This window comes from Lissotriton vulgaris, chromosome 1_1, assembly GCF_964263255.1.
Source record: "Lissotriton vulgaris chromosome 1_1, aLisVul1.2, whole genome shotgun sequence".
Taxonomy (NCBI): Eukaryota; Metazoa; Chordata; class Amphibia; order Caudata; family Salamandridae; genus Lissotriton; species Lissotriton vulgaris.
The window spans coordinates 129,311,841-129,332,802 of NC_141685.1; the positions used below are offsets into that span (position 1 = coordinate 129,311,841).

The 20,962-nt window shown below is 47.2% G+C and overlaps 1 pseudogene; it reads right to left on the reverse strand.

Moving 5' to 3' along the window:
• Positions 1-17,980: 17,980 nt before the first annotated feature.
• LOC147737758 (uncharacterized) lies at positions 17,981-19,797 on the reverse strand (annotated as a pseudogene).
• Positions 19,798-20,962: the final 1,165 nt, after the last annotated feature.

Below are 20,962 nucleotides of genomic sequence, written 5' to 3' on the forward strand. Positions count from 1 at the left end.
TTAATTTAGGAAAAGAGGTCTGTGATGGTTTCTGATAATATTCACAGAAGCCATGGTGACGTGGGAGGCGCTGCTTTAGGTGACTGAGCCCCAATGCAAATTATGGTTCGTGAAAAAATGGGAACAGCGCCAATTGCAAACAGGACGATACAGAAAAGGGGGTGGTGATGAACAGAGTGTCTGAATTAAGCAGACCACTCTTACCCAGTCCAAAGATCAGGGCTTGATCCATCACCGTTATTTATCTCACTGCCCCATCCCAGCTCAGAACCTGGCTATATGCAAATTAGTCTGTCCCTGGCCCAGTGCATCATGGGAACAGAGCAGACCAAACTACCAAGCCAATTCTTTACCAGAAAGGAGACAAGCTACCGGGGACCGGTTTCTGGCATTTCAGCCTCTTCGGCCCGGCTTGCTTGAATCCTGATGGAGCAGTGAGAAAGGGACTCATGTCTGAGTATACCCTGCCACACCTATAGTGGCCAAAAACGATACAGAAAAGGGGGTGGTGATGAACAGAGTGTCTGAATTAAGCAGACCACTCTTACCCAGTCCAAAGATCAGGGCTTGATCCATCACCGTTATTTATCTCACTGCCCCATCCCAGCTCAGAACCTGGCTATATGCAAATTAGTCTGTCCCTGGCCCAGTGCATCATGGGAACAGAGCAGACCAAACTACCAAGCCAATTCTTTACCAGAAAGGAGACAAGCTACCGGGGACCGGTTTCTGGCATTTGCAAACAGGAAGCATTTAAAGTTGACATGGAGCCCGGCCCCCCTTTGAAATGAAGTGAATCCATACCAAGAGCACAAAATCGTAAAGAACAAAATCATCCAGAAATTGGGCAAAGTCAAAACATTCAGACCATGAAACAGGACATATTGTTGCAGCCTCGTTTTGACACATTTATAGCAATTGATTTGTGGCACTTGCCAATGGTCCCTTAACCCACATTCCTGATTGTCTGTCCCCAGAGGTGCAATACAGAAGCCTCATTAACATACAAATGGTCTTTTAAAGACCTGTGAAGTGCTTGGGTGCGGGTGTGTGTGTGTGTCCTGAAGCTGTATCAGCCCGGGCACAGACAGGCAGGATGAGATGAAGAGGGTGATAGAGGGAGGTGGAGGGAGACAGAGGGAAGAAGGAACAAGCATTTGCAATGCAATAGGTCTCGCATTAGCAAAGTTTGAAGTTGTTGGTATTTTAAATGGCATTGTTTTTTATCTATTTGTTTTTAAAAGCGTCCGTGGTGCATTTTTTATTATAGTTTTATGTAGCACTATGTTCTAACGTTGCATTAGGGGCGAATTAACACATTCCGTGCTGCTTGACTCCCGCACAATAGGAGCATCAGCTGAGAGGCCACTATTTGAATGGGCACAATAACAAAGCTGTATTTAACTGCCTTGAGGACACCTCTATTTGGAGGGTTGCGGCTAAGTACTGTAACAATTCCCGCATCTCCATGATAGTCATTTTCCTGACAGTGGGAGGACGGTGCACAGCTGGCCCTGCTAGGGTTCAAACTCACACTCTGCAGCCTGCGAGGACGTTTATCCAGCAGATGCGTGAACCCGTTCAGTTACCTCCTACCACCATCATGCACTCTGGCAGAAGTTATGAGGGGTCAGCTGGGCTATAGAGCACACGAATCATGATGACCTTGAGGCGCTTTCAGGCAAAGTCCCATCTTAAAAGAGTGAGAAATGCTAAAGCAAGTCAAGGGTCCATGATAGTGCTACAAGGTGTACATCTGACTGTTGAGGCAAGCTAGTCCAGATGCATTAGGGGCGAATTTACACATTCCGTGCTGCTTGACTCCCGCAGAATAGGATCATCAGCTGAGAGGCCACCATTTGAATGGGCACAATAACAAAGCTGTATTTAACTGCCTTGAGGACACCTCTATTTAGAGGGTTGCAGCTAAGTACTGTAACAATTCCCACATCTCAATGATAGATATACTTTTTTGTGTACTTTTGATAAATATACAAATATATTTTTTAAAACGTTAAGGAAGCTAACAAGAATGCGTTCTTAAATTATAATATTAAAAGTACCTTACCTTATATTTAAGTACTAAATATAGCAAGGCTTTCAGCTTTCCAATTCACCGAAGTGTCTCCGTTGGAACAAATGTTTGCAAATGCTTGCTTGTGTGTGCTTAAGTAGAGGAGCGGGAAAGGGAGGCAGACAGAGGGAGAGATAGGGAGGGAGGGAAAGGGAGGGAGAGGGAGGGAGGGTTGGAGGGAAATGGAGGCAACAGAGGGAGAGCGAGGGAGGGAGGGAGAGGGAGGAGAGAAAGGGAGCGAAAGGGAGGCAGACAGAGAGCGAGGGAGGGAGGGAAAGGAAGGAGGGAAAGGAAGGCAGACAGAGGGAGAGCGAGGGGGGGAAGGAAAGGAGGGAGGGAATGGGAGGCAGACAGAGTGAGAGCGAGGGAAGTGTGAAGGGGGGATAGAGAGGGAGGCAGACAGGGAGAGCGAGGGAGGGAGGGAAAGAGAGACAGATAGGGAGAGAGAGAAAGGGAGACAGAAAGAGGGAGACAAAGAGAGGGAGAGGGAGGGAGACAGAGGGAGACAAAGAGAGAGAGAGGGAGGGAAACAGAGGGAGAGGGAGGGAAACAGGGAAACAGATAGAGGGAGACAAAGAGAGGGAGAGGGAGGGAGACAGAGAAAGGGAGACAGACAGAGGGAGACAAGGAGAGGGAGGGAGACAGAGAAAGGGAGAGGGAGACAGAAAGGGAGAAAGAGGGTGACAGAGGGAGGGAGGGGGGGCGACAGAGTGAGGAGGGCGAAAGAGTGAGGAGGGTAGGCGAGAGAGGGAGACAGAGAGGGATAGGGAAGGAGAGAGAGGGAGACAGAGAGAGAGGGAGACAGAGAGAGAGGGAGACAGAGAGAGGGAGACAGAGAGAGAGGGAGACAGAGAGGGAGGGAGACAGAGAGAGAGGGAGACAGAGAGAGAGGGAGACAGAGAGAGAGGGAGACAGAGAGAGAGGGAGACAAAGAGAGAGGGGGACAGAGAGAGAGAGGGAGACAGAGAGATAGGGAGACAGAGAGATAGGGAGACAGAGAAAGAGGGAGACAGAGAAAGAGAAAGAGGGAGACAGAGAGATAGGGAGACAGAGAGATAGGGAGACAGAGAAAGAGGGAGACAGAGAGAGAGGGAGACACAGACAGAGAGAGAGAGACAGAGAGAGAGAGGGAGTGAGACAGTCGGAGTGAGTGAGACAGGGAGGGAGTGAGAGGGAGTGAGACAGTCTGAGTGAGACAGAGTGAGACAGAGGGAGAGAGATGGAGAGAGAGAGAGAGAGATGTGTGTATGCCTGGTCTGGTGGCTCAGTGGACAAAGGTGTCTGCTGCAGGGACCTCTGTTCAACCTCAGTTTTTTTTGTTTTCTCTAGCCCCGCCCCCTCCCCCACTTACCCTGCCCCCACCGGTGCGGCCCTCGGACACAAACCACACTGTAAATTTGGCCCCCGAGAGAAAGTTTGTGACTGCCCATGGTTTAACACGTTTGAAACCTTACTCTGCCCTCAATAACATTCTAAGTTACTTCAAGTGTCTTGGAATGCACCTTGCATTCAGACAACTCGCTTCTCATTCTCAAAAATCCATCTACAGATTGAGCGTCTGTGACGAAAAATGGGCCCACCCGTAACATTTATGTTGGTGGTGTTATCAATCAATGTCATGTGTAAAACAAAGCATCCTAGTAAAAACAATTTGCTCACATTTTATCTAGGAAAATGGTGGTTTGAGCTATGTAATAATCTGTCATTTCAGCACCCCCACTCACAAACCTGCACTTAACTAAACACTCTTATTATGTTGGACATTATATGCTGGATATGGCCCCGGGTTTGGCGCGGCGGTAAATTATGTAGTGTACCAGGTTCCAGAAATTTCTGTCAGGTTTTGGGGGGGGGGGGTGGGACGGGGGCCCAACAGCTGAAAAAAGTGAGCTGGGGGGGGGCTCAACCTACAAAAGTTTGAAGACCTCTGCCCTAGAACCACAGACCACAGACAACCCAGTTGTTTGAGTTGACAAGAGGGCTAGAGGTAAGGCGTCGGGCCAGGCAAGAACTGTGCTGGCTTGTATCTTTCCAAGTTTAAGCTTGAGAGTGCCATTATAGCATTTTACCAAACCCGCTGACTGAGGGTGGTTTGCCGCGTGGAATTTCTGCTTAATACCAAGACCTGCACATACTTTCTGCATAATTTGACCCACTAATTCACTTCCATTGTCACTCCAGACAATTCAATGTAAACCAAACATCGGGAAGTATTCTTTCAGAAGGACCTTGGCTGTAGACAAGGCAGTATTATCCTTTTGAGGGTAGGCCTCTATCCATCTAGAAAAGGCACACACCACCACAAGGACATACTTTAGGTTTTTGCATCCCTCCATATGAATGTAGTCTATCTGCAATATCTCAAAAGGATACGTTGGGGGAGCAAAATGGCCTGCTGGGGTTGGTGTCCCTCTTCCTGGGTTGTACATCAAACAAACAATGCAATGTTTAACAAGATTGTCTGCACATTTAGGAATTCCTGCATTCTGCCATACCGGAGCAGAAAGCTTGCATATTCCTTTCGCACTGATGTGGGCTGGACCATGCGCCATAGTCACTACTGGAAGTACATAGGCGTCTGGTAACAGCCAACGTTGGTGTTCAGACAATTCTTTCCAACATCCTGTAGCATCCAACATTCCCATACTATCTCTCCACTTACTCAATTCTTTCTCTGTAGCCTCTTCCTGAATCATTTTCACACTTTCTATTGTGTCCTCACACATTCCTCCTTGACTGACCCATCTAGCAGGTCCAGCAACATACATATGACTCGTTACATCTCTTGCTGTCTCTTTCGCTACCTGATCTGCAAAAGCGTTTCCTTCACCCACATCATCAGTGATCCTCTTATGTGCACTACACTTCACAATTGCTATCTGAGCGGGTAAAGCAAGTGATTCCAAAAGGTCATTCACTAACTGACCATGCTGTATTTTAGTACCATGTGAGGTAAAGAATCCTCTTTCCCTCCAAAGGCGGCCAAAACTGTGGGCCACCCCAAATGCATATTGGCTGTCGGTGAACACATTCACTCTCTTCCCTTCAGCCAATACACAAGCTCTAGTCACAGCTATCAATTCAGCTGCTTGGGCTGAATTCTGCCTAATGTGTGCTGTCTCCACAATCGTATGCAAAGTGGTAACAGCATAGGCTGCAGTCGTTTCACCATTGGGGAGCTTAAAACACGAACCATCTACCCACAGGATCCCATCCGGGTTCAGGAGCGGTGTATCTTTTAAATCGATCCTACCTTTTGTCTCCTCTTCTGTACGGAGAAAACAACCATGTTGCTCTTGAATGTCTTTCTCCACTGGAATTGGCAACAATGTAGCTGGGTTTAGGGTATTACATCGCTTGATGTGCACGTGACTAGCCAAGAGTGTCAGCTCATATACCGATAAACGGGCGCTCGTAAGATGCTGAGTTTTTGTACTGTTTAGAAGTGTATCCACTGCATGTGGCACCATGACAATAAGCGTATTGTCTAGCACCAATCCAGCAGATTAGCGAATAGAAACTGCTGCTCTACCTTTCAGACAACTAGGTAATGCTTTAGCTACAGGGTCTAACGTAGCCGAAAAATAAGCACACAGGCGTTGTTTGTCACCAAATTGTTGTGTCAAACCTGACAACGCGCAACCTTCTCTCTCGTGCACATAAAGTGTAAAAGATTTGCTGTAATCCGGAGTACCCAACACAGGAGCAGAACACAAGGAACTATGCAAATCAGTAAAACTTTTCTGGCATTCCTCTGTCCAAGGGAGAGGTTGGGGTGTATCTTTAAGAGTAAGTGCTAACAAAAGTTTCGCTAACAAATAAAAATTCGGAATCCTTTGTCTGCAGTAAGAGGTAATTCCTAAAAAGGCACGCACCTCTCTCTGTGTGCATGGTACAGACATTTGTGCAATCGCTTGGATTCTTTCTGGGGTCAATTGCCGTCCCTCCTTCGACAAGAGATCACCTAAGTAGGTAACCTCTTGGTGACAATATTGTAATTTAGAGGGCGAAACCTTATGATGAAGGTCAGACAAGTGATGCAACAATGAAACAGTAACTCGTTTACAAATTTCCTCCGAATCAGCAGCAACCAGCAGAACATCTACCTACTGAATAAGGGTGGCACCTGGAGGCAAAATGAAAGCATCGAGCTGAGTTTTCAAAGCCTGACTATAAATGGAGGGACTTTCACAATAGCCTTGAGGTGCGCGCTTGAACCGGAAGCTTCAGCCTCCCAAAGAGAAGCCAAAAATATCCCTACTTTCCTCAGCAATGGGAATGCTAAAGAAAGCATTATTAAGGTCAATGACCGAAAAGCAGGCAGCTGAGGCAGGTATCAGTGTCAATAAAGCAGTGATATCTGGGATGACAGGAAACTGGGGTACAACGAGCTTGTTGACCTCCCGGAGATCGATCACAAAACGATAAACAGGTGGCTGGGAAGAGTCAGTATATTTAAGGATTGGAAGAACAGGTCTATTGCACACATTTCCTCTAGTCTCTTCAACCACACCTTTCTCAATCAAATCATAAATGATAGCCATCAGCGCTCTCTCACCATCACTCGAAATTCTATACTGAGGAATGCGAGGTAAACTAACATTGGACTTGAGGGTGACAACATAGGGTGGAATCTGCAAGAGACCAACATCATTGGAGCCCGTAGCCCAAAGAGTGGCAGGCAGGGAGCGTAATTCAAGAGTGAGTTGGTCTCTAGACAAATATGTCGGGGACATTAATCTCTTGCCTAAAGTAAGATGTACACCAGAAGGAGAACAATGCAGGGTCGCATACAGTCTTTTTAACAAATCCAAACCCAACAAATTCTCACCACAATCAGTTGTCAAAATAAGAGGAGCCTCCAAATCATAAGGACCACTGGAGATAGGTAAAGGACAAGAAACTGGGTTACGAACTGGGGCGCCAGAAAATCCTACAGAAACATATGTTAAGCCAGACAAAGGTGCCCCCGGGAGTTTAGAGTGGACGATAGAACTCTTCGTTGCACCAGTATCCAAGAGAAATGGTTCTGACACACCAAGCGCAACAACATCAACATAAGGCCCATTTTGGTCCACTGGAACTGAAATGACTCCCTCACTTTGTCTACGGCTGTCCTAGCTAGAGAAACCCTGATTCTCATCTTCCATATAATAATCGTCATTATAATATTGGGCAGACTGAGTATTTTGCTGATCAAAATAATTCATGGAATTTTGAGGCGGAAAGGAACGTTGATCCTGGTACATGGTACTTCGCCCCCTCCCCCTAGGTGTTGACTGGAAGCCACCTCGGCCTCGCGGCCCAGGCGTACCACCAGCACGCTGCAATAATATCGGGCAATTATTCTTGAATAACTCAGTTAGACTTAAGCCCAAAACTTAAATTAAAGTGAGACAAAAGTCTAACTTTACTACACGTAAATACCTTTTGTGAATACCAAAAGTTGCAAAGTTAGACTTTCGTCTCAGTTTACATTTGTGAATCGGGCCCTAAGTGCGGGCCTCCCCCAGGCTGCCAGTTCACAAGTGCCTTGGGGAATGTGTCTGCCCATTGGAGCGCTTCAATGGTGACGTGGCAGTGGTGCTTGTGCTGAGGCCCCATCTCAGGGCTGCTGTAAGTCCACCTGCATGAGAGTCTGCTGGCTGCAGACATAAAGTCGTCCGAGTTGTCACTCTGATATCTGGCGCTAGGATGCAGCAGACACTTGACCTGACTATGGCAGGCTCAAGCACACCAGGAAAGAGTACATTCACTGCTGCTGCCTGCTGCAAAGCTAGTGGCCCTTTTGGGATATGCTGGAATGTCTGCCTCGCTGCAATTATGAATAAGCCTGGCAAGCCTTGCCAGAACATATCAGCAGGCAAAGTGCAGCCTCATGGATCCACGTGTGCCTGGCGCTGTCTGCACGTGATGGCAGTTATGTTATCAACATTAGAGGGCCAGCTACGCACGCCGATAAGACACAGGCTGACTCAGCTTCTAATAATAATTTTGGATTCTTTTTGCCTTCCCCAGAACCCCAGAGTAAAATCGACAACATAATGCAAACGCCCCCCTCTCCAGGATTGGGGCTATAGGACATAAATACCGGTTGTGGCAGGTACTATTCTGATAGAGCAAGCCACGACCCGACTGGAAACCGAAACCGGCCCTGGCCTCGGCACCCTAACATATTTTTTTTCCTGTTCCCATGTCCCTTCCCCTCGTGTTCTCCCTCATCCTCCTTCCCTGATCATCTGCGGGATCTTCTGAGCCACATCACCTCTATCTAGAGGGTTTATTTCATGTACTGTTTTCCCTGTTTTCAATGTCTTCTCACAAGTTCTAGTTTACACAGTATCTTGGACTCTGCAGAATCGATAAACTTTCATACCTATTATATGCTCATTGTATATGAAAAATCAATAAAGAATTGAGGTATTTAAAAAAAGACACAGGGAGTGGTGTCACTTAACATTTGACTTTGACAATTCCAAAGGAAGAGACATTACTGAATTTATAGACATGATCAGCCCACATGTAAAGTGATGAAATTGCAACCAAGTCTCACTAAAATAAACATTCAATTTAACATTCTACTGAACTGTGTGCAGTACTCATGGTGAAATATGAGAAACGTTTGCCACCAAAATGTGGGACAGAGGGTCTGCTCTGTGCCAAATAGTCACTTGTGAAGTTCTAGTTAATCCCCATAGTTTTGAAGAATGAGCCAGGTTTGAGTGAGACTTCAGCACGACCTCCAAATGTGTTAGTGTCACTCGTGATGAGTGAGGCTTGAGGGCTCTGATGTAGGCACGCCAAAATAATGTCACTGTCGAGGCACTCAAGGCTTCTTGCATGACAATGCTACAAAGAGTTGACACACTCACTAATCAATGGTGTATTGATGACGAGTGTACTGTGATATAGGGGCCTATGTGAAGGAGTAGAATATTTTCGAGTAGTGAAATGCCCCTGCCCTGTTCTTCATACCAGTAATACCCATTCATTTTTATGATACAATATAAACTTTGTGAAACATCTGGTTCATACTTGGTTGCCCTATCTTAGGAATTAATTGTTTCAAAGATATATTGCTTTATTTTTTGTCAGTGAATCTTTGTTGAGAGAGGATGGTGGTTACTGGAAACAAAAAAACAAAGCCTGGAAGAGACCGCTATCTTAATATTTTAGGAGACAGTTGTGCTCTTAAACCAGAAACTCAAAACCTAGTTAGAACCTACAATTCAGTCTTGTTCAAGCATATAAAGCCGAATCAAATATAAGGAATAAGCCACAGACACAGGAAAATTAGAAATAAGCTCCTTCAATTGTCGCTTTGACACATGACCTATGCCTCATTGTCACTGATCTGGTGTTTAAAACTCCATGGTATTTACCTCTGTTTACTTTGCCATCTAGGACGTTGTGGATTTGAACAACTGCAAATAAATTATTTAAAAGAATAAATAAGCTGCCCAGTTTAATTGGAAAACTGACTGATATTCTGATATATTCATTCAAATACAGATATATTCATTGAAATACAGATATATTCAATGAAATAAAGATATATTCATTGAAATACGGACTGTCGCTTCCAGTTGTCACCTTTCTGTAAATACTCTTAAGTCCTATACAACAATGTTTGGAAGATGCTCATCCAAAGTGAAGCTATAAATGCTTTCTTACAGCAGCAGCCAAGTGTGAAGCCCTGTACTTGAACTGTCTGACCCTTAAAAACATTCCCGTCTGAGACATCTGAAATCCCAGGTCTTTACAGGTATAAATGCTTGTTTATGTGAAATGTATTCACTGCTGGAGCCTGGAGGCGGCGGTTCCGTCAGCGGCCACCAGAGGGCGCTCCTCGCCTGCTGATGAAACCCACTAAGCTGCACATTGGAGGAAAAAGAGAAGGGTTTCCTCTTCCGGGTCAGCGGTGGCATGTTCAGCATACTCTGACCACCTTTATTGAGAACAACAAACTGCTGCATGACTCCCAGTCTGGCTTTCGTGCGAACTACAGCACGGAGACAGCTCTGGTAGAGGTTACCGACGCCATCAGGGAGACGCTCGATCACGGGGGAAAGGCTATGTTAGTCATGTTGGACCTATCGGCAGCGTTCGACACCGTCCCACACGCAGGTCTCCTTTCAAGACTCAGGGAGATTGGTCTGCGAGGGACGGTGCTGGACTGGTTTCAATCCTTTCTTGCCGACCGCCGACAGGTGATCAGGGCTCCGCCGTTCTCGGCTGAAATGCCTTCGCTGGAGGTGGGGGTGCCTCAAGGTTCTATCTTGAGACCCACCATCTTCAACATATATATGGCCCCTCTAGCGGAGGTAGCGGAGGCGTTTGGGGCCCGGGTCATCTCATACGCTGATGACACCCAGCTCCTGTTCACCTGCAGGAAAGGAGAGGTCTTCAACGGCGGCAGAATCAAGGACTGTCTGAGTGCAGTCTTTGCGTGGTTTCAGCGGCACAGCCTGAAATGCAACTCAGACAAGTCTGAGTTGCTCTTTTTCGGCTGTGCCCCTGATCCGGGTTGGAAGACATGGTGGCCCCAGGACATGTTCCCCCCAGAGAAACCATCTTCTCAGGTAAAAAATCTTGGAGTGGTGTTTGACGATGATCTTTCTTTCCGTCCACACATTCTGGGATTATCAGGGAAATGCTTCGGCATCCTTAAGATGCTTAGGAAATTCCTCCCTCTGCTTTCATTGCAGTATCGTAGGAATGTAGTCCAGGCGCTTGTGGGATCCCGCCTGGACTATGCAAATGCGCTTTTTGCAGGCCTACCTAAGTATCTGTTATCCAGACTGCAGATTGTCCAGAATTCGGCGGCCAGAGCCATCTATGGCCTGCCCAGGAGAGCCAGCGCCTCTGCGCTACTAGCTAGGTTGCACTGGCTGCCAATCTCTGGTAGAATCAGATTTAAACTCCTCACTCTGGCGTTTAAAGCCCTCCACGCGATTGGTCCCAACTATCTGAGGAAGCGTATTGCTTTCTATGTGCCACGGAGGTCGCTGCGGTCAGCGGACTTGGCCAAAATGGAGGTGCCTGTGGTCAAACGTGTCCGGATGGGAGGCCGATCCTTCCAACACGTGACAGCTTGTTTGTGGAACGAGCTCCCACTTTCTCTTCGGAAAGCGAACAACCTCCTGGCTTTTAGGAAGGAGTTGAAGACGCTGCTCTTCACCAAGTAATCCACTGTGACTGTAGTGTGTATGCCTTTGGTTTCTTGTTTCTCTGGGCCTCTTTGCTAAAGCGCCGGGACACCCTTGTGGGGTAGCCGTGCGCTCAAAAAGTACGGCTTAACATTAACATTAACACCAGCAGCGGGGGGTGACATCACTTTCTCCCTGTGCTCTGTGTCCAGCCTGTTGCAGAGGAGGAAGGGCCCCTGTCTGTCTGTGTTTGCAGCTACCTCCATCTTCAGACCCTCACACACCCCCCCTCAGACCCCAGATCTGCCCCTGCCCCCCTCAGACCCCAGATCTGTTCCCCCGCAGGCCCCCAGGAGGAGGAGAGAGCCCAGACAGGTTTCTGATCAGGTAGGAGAGCTGCCAACTCACTTAGCTGCAATTTATGAATCCATGGATCAGATCCCCCCCCCCCCCCACTCCCTCCCCCCTGGCATTCATGTTGACATCAGGAGAGCTCAGCTCTTCCTGCTGGTGAGGCTGAGTGGGGAGCGGAGGAGGTGAGGCCTGCCCAGGGTCAGAGGAGGAGACGTCTGTCCAGAGGTGCAGAGGAGGAGAGGCCTGTCCAGAGGAGGGGCAGAGGAGGAGAGGCCTTGAGCTGGGGTTCAGAGGAGTTGGAGCCTGTCCAGTAGGGGTGAAGAGGAGGTCAGGCCTGGCCAGGGGTGCAGAGGAGGTGAGGCCTGTCCAGCGGGCAGAGGAGGAGAGGCCTTTCCAGGGGTGCAGAGGAGGTGAGGCCTGTCCAGGGGTGCAGAAGAGGAGAGGCCTGTCCAGGGGAGCAGAGGAGGTGAGGCCTGTCCTGTAGTGCAGAGGAGGAGAGGCCTGTCCAGGGGTGCAGAGGAGGAGAGGCCTGTGAGGCCTGTTCAGGAGTGCAGAGGAGGCGAGGCCTGTCCAGGGGAGCCGAGGAGGTGAGGCCAGGGGTGCAGATGAGGTGAGGCCTGTCCAGGGGTGCAGATGAGGTGAGGCCTGTCCAGGAGTGCAGAGGAGGTTATGCCTGTCCATGTGTGCAGAGGAGGTAAGGCCTGTCCAGGTGGGCAGAGGAGGTGAGGCATGTCCAGGGGTGCAGAGGAGGTGTGGCCTCTCTAGCGGTGCAGAGGAGGAGAGGCCTGTCCAGGGGTGCAGAGGAGGTGAGGCCTGTCAAGGGGTGCAAAGGAGGTGAGGCCTGTTCAGGGGTGCAAAGGAGATGAGGCCTGTCCAGGGGTCAGAGGAGATGAGGCCTGTCCAGGGGTGCAGAGGAGATGAGGCCTGTCCAGGGGTGCAGAAAGGGAGAGGCCTGTCCAGGGGTGCAGATGAGGTGAGGCCTGTCCTGTGTTTGGGTGGTTCATAGAAGGTGGGGCCTGTCCAGGAGGGATGCAGTGGAGATGAGACATGTTTGTCCAGGCAGGGTGGTCGAGAGCTGAGTTTAAGTTTGTTAATTGTTGTTCCAAGAGATTTTTGGAATGAGTGTAAGTTGTTTGTAAACTGGCTAATTGAAGAGCCACAGAGTGAAGCGCCTCCATATATGTTATTATATATTACAAGAGATTATTCCAAATTTGCAGACAATATTGCAAAGTCGAAGACCGGGTAAAAGAGGACGCATCATTTAGCATTGCATCCAGATGTTAGTGCACATATCCGATTCAAAAAAGGGGGTGGTGATGAACAGAGTGTCTGAATTAAGCAGACCACTCTTACCCAGTCCAAAGATCAGGGCTTGATCCATCACCGTTATTTAGCTCACTGCACCCTCCCAGCTCAGAACCTGGCTATATGCAAATCAGTCTGTCCCTGGCCCAGTGCATCATGGGAACAGGGCAGACTAAACTACCAAGCCAATTCTTCACCAGAAAGGAGACAAGCTACCGGGGACCGGTTTCTGGCATTTCAGCCATCGTCGCCCCGGCTTGCTTGAATCCTGATGGTGCAGTGAGCAAGGGACTCATGTCTGAGTATACCCTGCCACACATATAGTGGCCAAAAACGATTCAGAAAAGGGGGTGGTGATGAACAGAGTGTCTGAATTAAGCAGACCACTCTTACCCAGTCCAAAGATCAGGGCTTGATCCATCACCATTATTTAGCTCACACCGGGAGCTTGTTTCCTTCCCAGTGTAAGAATTGGCTTGGTAGTTTGGTTTGCCCTGTTCCCATCGTGCACTGGGACAGGAACAGACTAATTTGCATATAGCCAGGTTCTGAGCTGGATGGTGCAGTGAGCTAAAAAACGGTGTTGGATCTAGCCCTGATCTCTTGACTGGGTGAGAGTATTCTGCTTAATTCAGAAACTCTGTCCATCACCACCCCTTTTTGTTAAACGTTTTGTCCACCCTAAGCGTGGAAGGGTATACTCAGATGTGAGTCGCTTGCTCATTGCACCATCAGGATTCAAGCAAACCGGGCCGACGCCGGCTGAAATCCAGAAACCGGTCCCCCGGAGCTTGTTTCCTTCCCAGTGTAAGAATTGGCTTGGTAGTTTGGTTTGCCCTGTTCCCATCATGCACTGGGACAGGAACAGACTAATTTGCATATAGCCAGGTTCTGAGCTGGGATGATGCAGTGAGCTAAAAAACGGTGTTGGATCTAGCCCTGATCTCTTGACTGGGTGAGAGTATTCTGCTTAATTCAGAAACTCTGTCCATCACCACCCCTTGTTGTTAAACGTTTTGTCCACCCTAAGCGTGGAAGGGTATACTCAGATGTGAGTCCCTTGCTCATTGCACCATCAGGATTCAAGCAAACCGGGCCGATGACGGCTGAAATGCCAGAAACCGGTCCCCGGGAGCTTGTTTCCTTCCCAGTGTAAGAATTGGCTTGGTAGTTTGGTTTGCCCTGTTCTCATCATGCACTGGGACAGGAACAGACTAATTTGCATATAGCCAGGTTCTGAGCTGGGATGGTGCAGTGAGCTAAAAAACGGTGTTGGATCTAGCCCTGATCTCTTGACTGGGTGAGAGTATTCTGCTTAATTCAGAAACTCTGTCCATCACCACCCCTTGTTGTTAAACATTTTGTCCACCCTAAGCGTGGAAGGGTATACTCAGATGTGAGTCCCTTGCTCATTGCACCATCAGGATTCAAGCAAACCGGGCCGACGACGGCTGAAATGCCAGAAACCGGTCCCCGGGAGCTTGTTTCCTTCCCAGTGTAAGAATTGGCTTGGTAGTTTGGTTTGCCCTGTTCCCATCATGCACTGGGACAGGAACAGACTAATTTGCATATAGCCAGGTTCTGAGCTGGGATGGTGCAGTGAGCTAAAAACCGGTGTTGGATCTAGCTCTGATCTCTTGACTGGGTGAGAGTATTCTGCTTAATTCAGAAACTCTGTCCATCACCACTCCTTGTTGTTAAACAGTGCACATATCCAGCAAAATGTGAGGGGCTGCAGACCAACATTCTGGATGAGATTTTGTTGTAACCAAAGTACTCTAGTGACAATTTTATTACTAAGCAGAAGAAGATCAAAATAAAAATAATGATGGCTCAGACAAAATTTTTCCAAACGGGTGACGAAAGTGGTTCTCACAGATTGTATTCTTGTTTTGATTCTGGGTTTGTTGCTGGTGTGAATTTGGATATGCACGGCGTTGGGGTGCAGAGTAATGATGTTCAGTATGTGCAAGGAGGAAATGTTGTTCCTCTGGGTCAGGGCCGGACTGGGAACCCAAACCAGGCCTGACAATTATGACGGACCAGCTCCCTGCCTCTTTTGTTGCTGGGGGTGATATAGCAACACCACAGCAAAACCAGCCCCCAGTGACCAATATGTTTCCCGGCACTGAACAATCGGTCCCCACTGTTCCAGCCTCCCGGGGAAACACCGGAAGCCCGTTACGGCCAGTGCGGCCCTGCTCAGGGTATAGGTTTTACTAACAGTGGCAATTTAAATACCTCAAACACTAATAATGTGCAGAATAAGACATGATCTGTGCGATGTTTGCAGGAACCTGGGAAACTGGAACATGAATTAGATGGCACCAAATGGGATGTCTCAGTCAATGGTCCCAGCCCAACTGGCCTCTGTGCCGAGCATGCAGAATCAAAGGCAGATATATTGGAACACACATTCAGTCCAGATAGTCCCACAGCCCAGTGCAGAATAGAACACCAAATTCTCAACAAATGAGAAATTTCCTAGTTATCACAAAGGAAAGTTTCAATTCTATTAAGGACGCGGAGGCAAGGGTTATGCATGACCTTTCTTCATTTTATTAACAGCAAGTTAGAAGAAACAGAAAAAACACAGGGTGCCAACTACATATCCCATGAGGCACAACAGTAACCATGGGAGCCAGTCCACCAATCATAGTCCAGCCGAATACATAAAGCAGCTCCCTCGACGAAGTCCGTCCTCTTTCGTCGCTGCAGGAAGATAAGTCGTCCCCAGATTAATCAGTCTTCTGATCAGATCCTAGGGCAACAGAAAACGAAGAGAAGAACCACAGAGCAAGATAAAATGCAAATGCAAAAGTACTATCAGTAGCATAACCAAAAGGGAAATAGAACGTGCAAATGTACAGAACAAGATCAATGCACAAAATACCATAAATACAAGAAAACATTACTCTCCTTATATGTAAAAATACTAAATCCAGCAAGACCTCCAAGCATTAGGGAGGGAGGCTCGAAAAGCCAGGGTTGGATAATCCTCGCCTCCGTGTCCTTAATAGAATTGAAACTTTCCTTTGTGATAACTAGCAAATGTCTCATTCTATGTCAGGAAGCAGGGGCAAGGATTATGAAAGTTCAAAGCTTACTCTCCACCAGCGCAACGGCTTCATGAATTGGTTTAATAGAATTTCTTAAAAGTAGATTCTGAAGACCAATGAGCTGCATTCATAATGTCCCCAACCTGCAACCTACCTGGACATCCTTGGAGGCCATTGCTCCCCTAGTAGAATGAGCCCCAAAATGCCTGACGTCAATACCAGATACAGTCATAATCCATTTGACCCATCTAGCAATGGTAGGAGAAGATACCGCCTGAAACGTTTTTTAATGGCAATCAGAAGTTGCCGTTCACCCGGAGGACGAACCTCCAAAGTCATATCTTCATAAGATTTTAAACATCAAACAACACACAATTTCGGAGAATTTGGAAAAGCAGGATAGATTACTGACCTCGTACTCGATTTAGTTCTCCTGGAGATGGTAAAGGTAACACCTTCCGGGGAAAAAACACAGGCAGAAATATCAAGGGCCCTGACATCCGACACTCTCTTACAAGAAATAAGACACAGGAGGATAGCAAGTTTAGCTGAAATCTCTTTTTGGGAAAGGAAATCATTATCTTGCCAGGATAAAAGTAGACGAAGTACCACATTAACGTCCCAAAGGCACAGGTAACGAGGCTGTGACGGACGTGAAAGACGTATGCCTTTCAAAAGCTTACAAAGCAATGGGTGCTCCCCAATCGGAGCCCCATCCATGAGAGAGTGACCAGCAGAAATGACCGGCCTAAAAGAGTTGATAGTGCCATAGGCTAATTTCTGATGAAAAAGTTCCGATAGGAAGTTCACAACTTCTGCAACGCAGGCGCCCACGGGATCCAGGTGTTTCGCCACACACCAACATACCCATCTTCTCCAAGCTGATCTGTATCGCTTGGTAGTGCCCGGGGCCCAAGCCTGCTGGATAAGGAGTTCAGCTTCTCTTGAAAGCGAGACGTCAGTCCAACATCTCCTGAAATCCTCCATGCCATAAGATGTAGATGGCCTTGGAGAACCAGGGGGTGAGGAAGTCCCAGAGGGTCTGAGGGGATGTTGTTGAAAGATGGCAACCAAAGAGGTCTGTCCCAAGATAATTCTAGAAGGGACGGAAACCAAATCTGGGCTCTCCAAATTGGAGTGATCAGGATCAGAGAGGCCCTCTGTCTGCGGACCTGGGCTGCAACCCTTTGGATGAAAAGGAAGGGTGGAAACGCGTAAGCTGGTATCCCCGACCAATCCTGAAGGAAAACGTCCACTGCCTCCGCTCCCGGATCCGGTGTCCAGCTGAAGAAACGGGGAACCTGAGCGTTCCATCTAGATGCAAAAAGATCAACTAGGGGAAGGCCCCAAAGGGACACAATCTGAGAGAACACTCCAGGATCCAGTCTCCAATCGCTGGCATCCCTGAAATTCCTGGAATTCCAGTCTGCCACACAATTCTGATCTCCTGGGAGATACTCCGCCGTCACCGAAATCTGACGTTGGAGGCAGTAATGCCAAAAATCCTTGACGAGATCCGCCAGAATCTTGGAATGAGTACCTCCAAGGCGATTGATGTACCTCACCGCCGTCGTGTTGTCCATCCTCAGAAGGACACAACAGGACACTCTGTTGGTCGTGAAAGATCGAATGGCAAAGGAGCCCGCTAGGAGTTCTAGGCAATTGATATGGAGAAGGAGTTCCTCCTACGTCCACCGACCTCCCACCGATAGAGAGCCGCATCTGGCACCCCAGCCCAGGCGACTGGCATCCGATTCTATCACTAGATCCGGATGGGATCCGAAGATCGCTCCCCCATTCCAGGCCTCCATATGGTCCATCCACCAAAGAAGTTCCGCCCTGGCCTCCGAGGAAAGGGAGATCAGCTCCGAGTAAGTGAGACCCCTGCGCAGGTGGGAGGCCTTCAACCTCTGCAGGGTCCTGTAATGTAGAGGACTCGGAAAGATGGCTTGAATCGAGGACGTAACAAACCAACAATCCTGGTCAGCTGTCGCAGGCATATCCTGTCTCTGCGGAGAACCTGTTGAATCTCCTTCTTAATCTTTGAAATCTTCTGAGAAGGAAGATTCAAGGAGGCATCCCTCGTGTCGATGCGAAAGCCTAGAAAGATCATGCTCTGTTGGGGAACCAGGTCCGATTTCTGGACATTGATGGTGAACCCCAGATTCTGTAATAAGGATATTGTAATCTGTAAGTGAAGAAGAAGATGATCCCTGGATTGATCCATGAGCAGCATATCGTCCAGGTAAATTATTAGTCAAATACCCTTGGTGCGGAGATGTTCCACCACAGGATGAAGAAGTTTGGTAAAACACCAAGGAGCTGATGAGAGGCCAAAGGGAATGGTTTTGAATTCGTAGGTTTGACCCTTCCACTGGAATTACAGGAACCTGCAATGGGGTAGGGGGGGAATTGGAACTGACAGATACGCATCTTTGAGGTCTAACCGGACCAACCAATCGTTCTGGAGAAGAAGGTCCCTGAGCAGATGAATTCCCTCCATCTTGAAGTGCCGGTAAACTAACCACTCGTAGAAGGACCTGAGATTGATAACCGGTCTGAAGCCTTTTTCTTTCTTTACTACCACCATAATATTGCTTAAGAATCCGCACGGATGAAGATGGGAGAGAGTGATAGCACCTTTTGAAAGAAGATCTAGAACCTCGTGATCTATCAGATCGGTCTCTGAGTCTGAAAAAACCAAAGGGCGAGGATGAGATGTTTGGATGGGGAACCCGTAGAACTCTATGTGAAACCCTTGAACTGTCTCTAACACCCAGGGAACTGACGTTAAATCCGCCCAGTTTGCTAGAAACAGAGAAATCCTGCCCCCAGGCGAACAGGAGAGCGGATTTTCAAGCTTACCATTGAATCCTCGTGCCTTCTTGTTGCCACCACGGCATCTGCCTTGTCCCTTGCCTCCACGGGAAGGATAGAAGGTTCCTTGTCTGCCATCGTTCCATCCATTATTTCTTTTTGCCTGTGCTCTATTGGGACCGTGGTTTAATTGTCGACCGGAAGAGCGACCCCTGCCTCGCCCGGCCCCCCCAAAAACCTTATCCAGGGCAGAAAAGGTGGCTACAAACTTTCCTAGCTCCTTAACGAAGGGATCACCAAAGAGCATACCATGAGCTACTGAACCTGCCTTGGAGGAAGACAGTTCTCCTAATTTGAAATCAATTTTCAAAAGTAGGGAACGGCGACGCTCGGCGGAGAGGGCATAATTGGCATTGCCCAAGAGACACATTGCCCTTTGCACCCATCCCGCAATATCGTCCGTCGGGAGAGGAAGGCCTGACTCTCTGGACCGTTCCGCTAACTCAATGATTTTAGTTAGGGGTCCCACAACATCAAGAAGCTTGTCCTGACAAGCCCTCCAGGAACGATCTATCCCCTTTTTTGGATCCTTCATATATTTAGCAAAAAATGTGCAGAGCTTAGGGTCCAACTCTGGGGTACTAGCAACGCCATTGGGAAAAGACGGTCTAGGGCATTCTGACCTAAGGCGGGATCTCACCTATTGAGAAAGAGGCTGCCTAATCTTTGCGGCAACATAATCCGCCGTCTTCTTATCAGGTACCCAATCAGAACACCGAGGTCGAAAGATACAGGAAGGGTCAAACATATCCGCATGAACCTGAGCTCCATCACCAACATCAGAACAAGAAGAACGTGGACACCAAGACCTGCCCGTATCGAACATATCGTCAGAGGAATTGTCATCATCTTCACCCTCTCCGTCTTTGGGAAACCCTTCATCAGGGTCCAAGTCTGGGGTGGACTCACCCAGAAAGAAGAGTTCTCCCAGTATATTTTTAGGTACAGAGGGGGGAGAAGAAGATAAACTAAGCATAGGAAGTACCTCTGATTAGACCTATATTACTTTATCACAAGAATTTATCAAAAAATATTTTTATAAAGATGGATGCTATAGAAAGAGAAAAAGGCTTTTAGTTACTTTGAAGACATAATTTTATTATTTTCTTTTTATCTTTTTTGTTTTTTCAATTTGACTGATTATACATAAATACAATTTATTTTGTCACATAGAAACATAATCATAAATAACAAGCTTTCAAAAGAATATTTGTAAATTTCATAAAGTGCAGTTGAAGCGAAACACCCCTAACAACTTATCATATCCTATTACCATTCATTCTCTCATGCATACCTTACATACCTCTGCATTCACTACTTTTTATAAAAACAAATATAGACAGATAAACAAAACTTTACATAGGACCAAAGCAAAAGACTAACAGTTGGAAGGTGCCGTGTTTGAAGTAAGGTTTGACATAAGACGTCACTAAGAACTAACAGTATGTTCTGGACTCCAGGAGTTCTTGCGCAAATCAAGACAAAAGCAGGGGGAATTCCCGGGCTGCTAGAGGCTTGGATTTGTTTAAAGAACACATTGTACTTTCTAGGAATCCATGGGAGTAGCCTTGCCGTATTAGTACTGCATTGGCTATGACTAAATATGGACATGATTCTAATGCCTTTATAAGGATATGTTTTGTTATAACCACATAAGGGCATGAATCAGGAATATTTAATTCGGGCCCTAGATTGATTCACAACACCCACTCCACGTATTATGTCAATCATTACTAAAAATACTAAGCAATAGTAAACATATAACGATGCATGTGTTTTCCAACCCACCCCAAAATACATTGATTGCATTTAAAATGGTATATGGTATATACACGAAAAATGAGTATTATACTGTACGTTTCTTAAGCAGTTGTATCATTCAGATAATGCATGTATAAATATCGGCTGAATGATTTGCGAGAATTACATTTATGAAATGGCTCAGAATACAGAAAAGAAGGTCGAGACCATTTCATCACATTTTTATACAATACTGTACATATGCTAGAGGCTGAGGTAAAATATTGTCTCTAGAGTTCCTAAAAATCGAAGCTCTGTTCTCTAAGAATAGTTCTACTTTAAGCAGAGTATCATGTGCCAAAAAAAGGTAAATATTTTGGAAATGTAAAAATAATAATTTT